Source organism: Galeopterus variegatus, unplaced genomic scaffold, assembly GCF_000696425.1.
Source record: "Galeopterus variegatus unplaced genomic scaffold, G_variegatus-3.0.2 Scaffold5938, whole genome shotgun sequence".
Classification (NCBI taxonomy): Eukaryota; Metazoa; Chordata; class Mammalia; order Dermoptera; family Cynocephalidae; genus Galeopterus; species Galeopterus variegatus.
In genome coordinates, this window is record NW_007732049.1 from 53,213 (window position 1) to 61,483 (window position 8,271).

Here is an 8,271-nt window from a genome sequence, read left to right on the forward strand (position 1 = left end):
ACAGGAATGGGGTATAGGTTGGGCCTGTGGGAAGAGAGGCAGACTCAACCTTTATAAAGCGATACAGAGACCTGATAGCAGACAGTCTGCTTTCCAATTTTGCCAAGGGAAAAGCCTAGCAGAACAGGGCCATGTTTCAACAATTTTGTTGTTTCTGCCAATTTCTATGTAAAGGGTTGGAATCACATTTTCTTCTCTCTCTTTTTTTTTTTTCCTTTTTGTCTTTTTTCATGACCGGTAACGGGATCGCAACCCTCTGTGTCGCACCCACACCACGCTCAACCAGTGAGCGGACTGGTCTCTATATGGGATCCGAACCCTTGGCAGGAGCGCGGCCGCGCTCCCAAGCGCCGCACTCTACCAAGTGCGCCACCGGCCGGCCCTCTTTTTTTTTTTTTTAAAGATGACTGGTAAGGGGATCTTAACCCTTGACTTGGTGTTGTCAGCACCATGCTCACCCAGTGAGCTAACCAGCCATCCCTATATGGGATCCGAACCCGTGGCTTTGGTGTTATCAGCACAACACTCTCCCGAGTGAGCCACAGGCTGGCCCATGTTTCGCTTGTGATACGTATATTTTATAAATGTAAGTGGTTAGATTATATTTAATCCAGTCCCTGCACTACAAATCACAGATAGCCACATTATAGTTGGAATCTGAGGACTGTGTGGGGGATTTTAGTGCTATGTTAGCTCCCAGTTCACCCATTAGAAATAAAGTGCGAAGGGACTAGGGAAATATTGAATGTTCGCAGGAGAAAAGCTCAGAAATGTCCTCTTCTACTGGGGAGGAAGCCTGGCCATTTTTTTATGAGCTGTTTTTTCAAGCTTTTGATTTTCTGTCAATGTTTACCACCCATACACTGAATGAATAGCTTTCTTCTTGCTGTGCTGACACTTTTTTTTTTTTTAACTAAGATATACGGTAATTGTATACAGCAAAGTGTGTATATCAAATCTTGCACTTGATGAAATGTTAACCTGCATATACCCCTGTGCAGCTCTAGATCAAGTTATATGAAGCATCTCTGGCATGCTAGAAGGTTCTCTCATGCTTCCACCCAGTGAATAGCCATCACCTCCCTCTCTGTCTTCCCAGATAACCAATAGTCTAGCCTCTATAAGCAGAAATTAGCTTTGTCAATCTTATACATGGAATCATACAGAATGTGTTCTTTTGTATTGGGCTTTTTTTCTTTCAAACTTATATCTGTGCAATTCATTCATGTTGTTGCATATAGCAAGAGTTTGTACTTGTTTAGTATTCCATTGTGTGGACAGATCACAATTTATCCTTTTTACTGTTGATTGGCATTTGGATTGTTTCCAGGTTTTGGTGATTATGAATAACACTGCTATGAATGTCCTTGTATATTTCTGTTGGTGGACATAAGCAATCACTTCTCTTAGGTATATATGTAGGAGAGAAATTGCTGGGTCAGTAGGCATAAGTTTATCTTTAATACATACATACAGTCAAACAGTTTTTCTAAGTGATTGAAAAACCACCAACTTATTCCCACCAGAAATGTATCAGAGTTCCAGTTGCTCTGGAACCTTGCCAATATTTTATATTGTTAGCCTTTTAAATTTTTGCCATTCCAATAGGTCTGCATCTCATTTGTGTACCTCATTGTGTATCTAATTTGCAACAAGAATCTGGAAAGTTATATAGGCTTCTTGGAAATTTCAGATATACTCTTTTGCGAAGTGTCTGTTCAAGTCTCTTGCCCATTTAACTATTGGGTTGTCTGTCTTTTACACAGTAATTTGTAAAAGGTTTTTAAAAAATTTATTTTGGATGAGTCTTTCATTTTATGCATGTGTTGTGAATATCTTCTCCCAGTCTGTGGCTCACCTTTCACTATCTTAAGGGTATATTTTAATGAATTCCATTTCCTAGTTTTAATATGCTCCAATCTATTAACTATTTATTTTATAGTTGGTACTTTTTGTGCCCTGCTTAATAAATCTTTTGCCTACTCTCACTTTTTTAAATATAGAAAACTATTCTTTCCAGAAATACATTGTATGGGCTGGCTGGTTAGTTCAACTGGTTAGAGTGTGTTCAAGGGTTTGTTTGAATCCCCATACTGGCCAGCTGCAAAAACAAAAACAAAAACAAAAATATCCAAAAAATCCATCATAAGAAAATTAGAACATAGATTATAAAAAGAAAAATAATTGCCTATAATGCTACCATCCAGAAATGTAAACTTTATTAACATTTTGGTGCATATTCTAATAATTATAAATGTTTATACATATACTTTTGTGGAATAATAATACTTATTTTCTAGTTAACCTTTTAAAACTTAATATTATATATATATATCTTCCTCCTCATAACTTTTTTTTTCTCCTCATAACTTTTAATGGTTGTATAATATTTCATCATATGGATATTCCAGGAGTGTTTTTTTTTTTTTTTTTTTTTTTTTGTTTTGTTTTTTTTTTGGGGGGGGGTCTTTTTTAATGTCACTGTTTTCTCATTTGTAAAACCAGAAATAATAATAGTACCGAATTAATTGGGTCATTCTGAGGATAAAAAGGCCCAAGGTCACTTCAGGCTCTTTTCTGCTTTTTTTCTCCAGTCCCAGCAGCCACACCCAGTGGAAATGAAATGCTATCATTAGGTGCTCTCTGTGGATATGAGAGGGGCATAGGGAGTTTAACTGCTTCTTAAAATTTCTGCCCTTAACTAGTAATTTCACATAATAAAATGTAAATAAGTAACATCAGTAACACTAAGTGAAACTCCTTAGAAGTCTCTTTGAATTGAGAATCATTTGAGAAATCCACCAACAACATATAGTATCAAAACTTTAGGCTCAGTTATGCTTCTGGCTCCGTAGCCATGGGAAAGTCACTCAATGTCTCTCCACTCTGGAATTCTCCATGTTGGAGAGGAGGTAGGAGCAAATATCTGCTGATGTTTGCTCCAACTCTGAATGTCCAAGGATTCTCCTGTAACAGAGGCTGTTGCTATGTGTCTTTTTCCTTCTGTGGTGTTTTTACTGACTCACTTGTGATCCAAATGATGTATTATGTCAGAGTAAATATAACAAAACCCCTTGCAGAATTGTTTGGCAAGGTAATCATGTCCTCGGAGCAGAATGAGTGCAGGGGATATACAGCACAGCTTTGCTTAAAACCAGCTGTGGTGTGTGACCTTAAGGGGCTTCCCTGGAGAGGAGCTAAGAAATGAAACTTTGCTTTTTATCAGAAGAAAGGTGGCTTGGAGAGTTAGGGACTTTCAGGGGGAAATCACTGGTATGTTTAATTCTCAAAAATTGGGAGAAAAGAATCCTCCCAAAAAAGATCATAAAAGGTAGAGGTGTAAGGCATTGCAAAGATCTGTTATTAGGAGAGTTGAGCAAAAGAAAGAATATCAGATGAACTGCACTCAGAAATAGCCCCTTGAATTACTGGGATGACAGTCAAGGGTCTGATATGGAAAGTGAGGGTCAGAAATCTGAATTTTGGTTGGTGCTTATTTGTTTACCACATCACTGTGGACTGATCACCTCTCTGAGCCTGTCTCCATCTGTATAATGAGGAAATGGTAGTATCTCATAAGCTTGTCAGGATTGTTAGGTGAGGTAATTGGCTTGAGGCAAGTCAAGTCCTTAGCCTGTCTTGGTGCGTAATAAGCACTCAATTTTTTTCTTTCTCAACTTAAAAAAATTGAGATAAAATTCTCATCCCATAAAGTTCACTATTTAAAAGTGTAAATTCAGTGGTTTTTCATATATTCACAAAACTGTGCAATCACCACCACTATCTAATTCCAGAGCTATCTAATTTCCATCACCCAAAGAAAAAACCCTATACCCACTGGTAGTCACTCTTCATTATCCTATCCCCCCAACTTCTGGCAAATCTACTTTCTATCTCTACGGATTTGCCTCTTCTGGACATTTCATACAAATGGAATCTATAACATGTGGTCTTTCCTACTGGCTTCTTTCATTAGCATAAAACATTCAATGTTGTTGCTGTTGTAGTTATTTCTATTTCCTATGACTCAAATAGCTTGAAAATCAAATGACGTTATAGATATAGAACCTCTTTGTAAAGAAGAAATTGCTACAGAAATGTAAGGATTGATTTATCCATTGGAATATTCACTCTTTTGTAGGCATGAGGAGGTCCCCACAGGAACTTCCAAGAAGGAAAATAAAATCATAAAATTCAGAAACATGACAGGACTGAAAATAGCCTCCTATTATTCAAAAAATAAAGTACCCATTTGAAAAACTGTTCAGTTGATTTTTCTCCAAAAGCTTTTTACTTGCTGGGTTAAGTTCTCTTTGTCATGAAATGTGGCACTACCCTGTCCAAGTCGTCAGTTTCCTCAAACCTTTGGGGCATGCTGTGCCTGGATGTGAAACATGGAGGCAGAGCTGTGCAGGATCTTAGAAGGAGGCTGTCAGCCACCTCCCTCAGGCCCAGCAATCCACAATGGCCTTTGACCTACCCCGAAGATACACTCAGAATCCACCAACACATTTTCTAGAAGCACATATTACATTTGATTTCTAGTCTTAATTTTGCTCTTACATAATATGGTGAGAGGCTTGGAGTTAATTTTTATTTCATGTGTGTGGGTTATAACTCATTTTGGGATTTGCCCTTTTTTATATGGTCCTGCCTATGCAGGTAATAATTCAACAACAATCTAAACCCTCAGGATTATTAGCTCAGACTCTAAATGAAAAAACTTCTTCACTCATAGGACTAATTATTCTGCTTTGCATTGCCTTCCAGATAACTTCTTGAAGACCTGAGTTCTCAAAAGAGTCTTCACAGTTTACTGTTTGGTTCACCCGGGATCTTAACCCTTGACTTGCTGTTGTCAGCACCATGCTCTCCCAAGTGAGCTAACCGGCCATCCCTATATGGGATCCGAACTTGTGGCCTTAGTGTTGTCAGCACCACACTCTCCCGAGTGAGCCATGGGCCGACCCCAGATAACTTGGCTTTTACTGTAGTGTGACCACCGTGTGGCAGTGTTGAATGGTCTCTAGGTCTGGGCAGGGTTCTCTGGCTTTTGCTAAGACATCTGTCTAGTCAGAAATTTAAGTATTTCCTAATAGAAGTAAAAGAAGGCAAGGAAAGATTATTGAAGTGCCTTTTCATTGATTTGTGTAATGTTAGATAATTTTACCTCCCTGCTTGGTCCTGCCCCCCTGCCTTTATTTTAAAAATTTTTTGAAATATTTCAAGAGTCAGTATGGTGTGCTTGGTAGATCAGAGTCTGAAGCCAGACAGACTATCTTCAAATCCCAGGTTTGCCATTTACTAGATATGTGACATTGGGTAAGTTTCTAACCTCTGTACCTCAATTTTCTCAACTGTAATACTGCCTTGTAGGGTTGTTGGTTGTTAAAATGATTAAATTAGTAATACAGGTATGGAACCTAACAGTGCCTATCACATATCAAGTTAATATATATGATTCCATAAAAGTTATCGTAAAGCTAGGGCTAATGTTGGAATCCTGCTGACATAGCCAATTGTCAAGCTAAACGACTACCAATAGGGCTAGGGCTCACAGACCCCTCGAGCCCATTGTACAGACTGGGTCCCCAGACCCCTCACATGCCAGGCTGGGTCCCAGACCCCTCAGACGCAGGTCCACACTAGGTAATTGGGAAAGATCCCAGGAGCTGTTGGCAGATGACATGAGCTCAGTCAGCAGCAGCAGCAGCTTACAGGTCCAGTAGCTTACAGGTTCGGCAGNAAAAAAAAAAAAAAAAAAAAAAAAAAAAAAAAGAAAGAGGTCCACTTTTGGCCCTTGTAGAACTTATCAAAGTAAAATAAATCATTTCCTAAGAGGGAGGATCTCACATCGGGCATATATCCAGAACAAAACACAACATGGTCTCCTAAGTCATACGGTGTCCTGTGTCTATATTTCTCTATGAAACTGGGAAAATACTGTAGGAAAACCTTCAAGGGACAGAAGCTAGTAGTTGCACAGAAGGCAGTCCCAGGAACAATGCAGCTCAAAAGCTGAAAAGGAACCAACAGGCTCTCTTCAAGACAATTTCTTATTGCCAGCACCACCTGACAGCACCCCATGTCGTAAATTCCTAAAATTCCTTTCCAACACTTTTCTATCTTTGAAATACTTCCAGGAGACTAATGTCTTGATTAATTGCACATACACAGAATTTAAGACAAAGAGAAGGATCTTCCACCTCACCAAATCCCCAGAGAAAACTTAGAAAAGTGCAGTCACGACTAAGTTGGAGTGTAACCAGGAACACACTGGGGTTAACTTCTAGTCGGGGCAGGGTAGAGGGAAGGACCATGACACTTCTCAGTGGCCACAAATTATTAAGCATTTATCTCCTGACAGAGAAATCTAGGCTGAAAATAACAGAGGAAAGTACATTTTTATTAAGCTTTCTTGTTCTGCTATAAGACCCTGAAGATGTTCTTGTTCCAATGGGAAGAAGGTCATTACACCCATGATTTAAGAGAACAGCTTTTATTCTTCCCCCACTCAAATTATATTTTTACTGGTTTAAAAAAAAAGCTTTCAGGACAATTCTTTCAGTCACCAGGGTACCAAACACAGGCTGTATTGATGCAAATCCCCTCACTGAGGGTGACCCACCCCATGACAATCCTGTGCTGATGGGCACACAACTAGTCTGGGCTGGGGGTGTCTGTACTGGGTTACTGCTCATCCACAGACAACAGCAGGACCCGGGGGCTCTGGTCCCACCCTACCCACATCTTCCCTCTTCTCTGTCCCCCAGCAGGCTGCCAGCAGACCAGACAGCTGCCAACTAACATTCTACCCAGCCGTCTCTTTAGTTCTATCACTGCCCCTTGAGCTTTCTCTCAGTCTTTTCCCAGGATTTACAAAAAGGGAATACTTTCCCTGAAAAAATAAATTGTACTCTCAGAAATTTGGGTCTGAATTTTCCCCAGCTGATACTGTTACACGTAAATGGTGACCTCATCAAGTGGTGGTGGCCTCATGTTTGTAGCCCAGTGAAGAGCCCAGGGAGTGAATGAATGGACGAATGGACATGTCTGAAGGCCTGGATCATCTTGCTGGGACTTTCTCTCACCGCACACGCATCTCCAATCTTAATTCTCTTTTGCGGATGAAAAACGGTCAGTAATTACTTTAGGACTGCATCCGTTTTCTACTCACAGACTTCACTGAAAATACCAAAATAAGTTCATGTGAAACCTCTGATTGGAATCAAAGTACTGCCATAAAGACAAAGGCAACCTGCTGTAGCTAAGGTAATCAGGAGCACTCTAACAACTAATTACTGCATTTATTTAAAATGAGCTCTATTTCAGAGCACTGGCTCTATTTGCATTTTAAAAGTTACATTTCTCAGTCCTGGATTGCTTTACTAGCAGCAGTTTTTAGGCTGCTACACATGAATGTTGTGATTTTGCCCAGATCAATTTGGGAGACCCACTACGGAGAAGGAAGGGAGGCGCTCGACCCAGGAGCAGCAGGTTAACGTTCCACAGCGCCCTCCAGCGAGAGTCGCAGGAGCTCCCCCGCCACATCTCCTTCTCCCCCTGCAGGGACAGCAGAAAACATCACCAAGGACACCTAAGACGCCTGTGGACGGCGGGACAGCTGCACTTCCACTGGATTTTCCAGATGTGGACTCCTAAATAGATGTAGGCTACATTTGGAGGGGAAAGGGGCTACAATATCCATAATAAAGACATTTACGATTTGAATTTTCTTTTCAAGACTATATAGTCTACTCACGAATCTGGATACTCAGTTGCAGGCTAGTATTATCACTGTGAGTGAGATTAGGAAATTTAGTTTTTGTTCACAGTTTTCAAGACTGTAGTAATCAATAACTGCTATCTATTGGTCCTGTCTATTTTGCTAAGGATCCTAGGGAAATAAAAAGATTGGCTGAATTGAGCAGGAGACCAGATGAAGAGATGCTCATTTTTAAGCAGGAAATATCTCTTCAAGCAAGAAAAGGAAATCTCTTCAACGAACGTTGGTAATATTTAAGAAGGACTTTTTTTTTTTTGGTGCAAGGACAAGAAAACAAAGGACACTCAGTTAATCAGTAAATAAGCTGTGGTCATCTGAAGAAAACAAGCCCCACCGTTTTAGGGAAATTTAGTAGGGGAGAACATGGTTACCATTCAATTCACTGTTTTTAATGAATAAGCCAGTGTTATTATTTAAAAGGGTTGAAATTTAGAGTAATTTCTAAATTACTTAGAGTAAATTCTAAATTACTGGCCAGTTGGAGA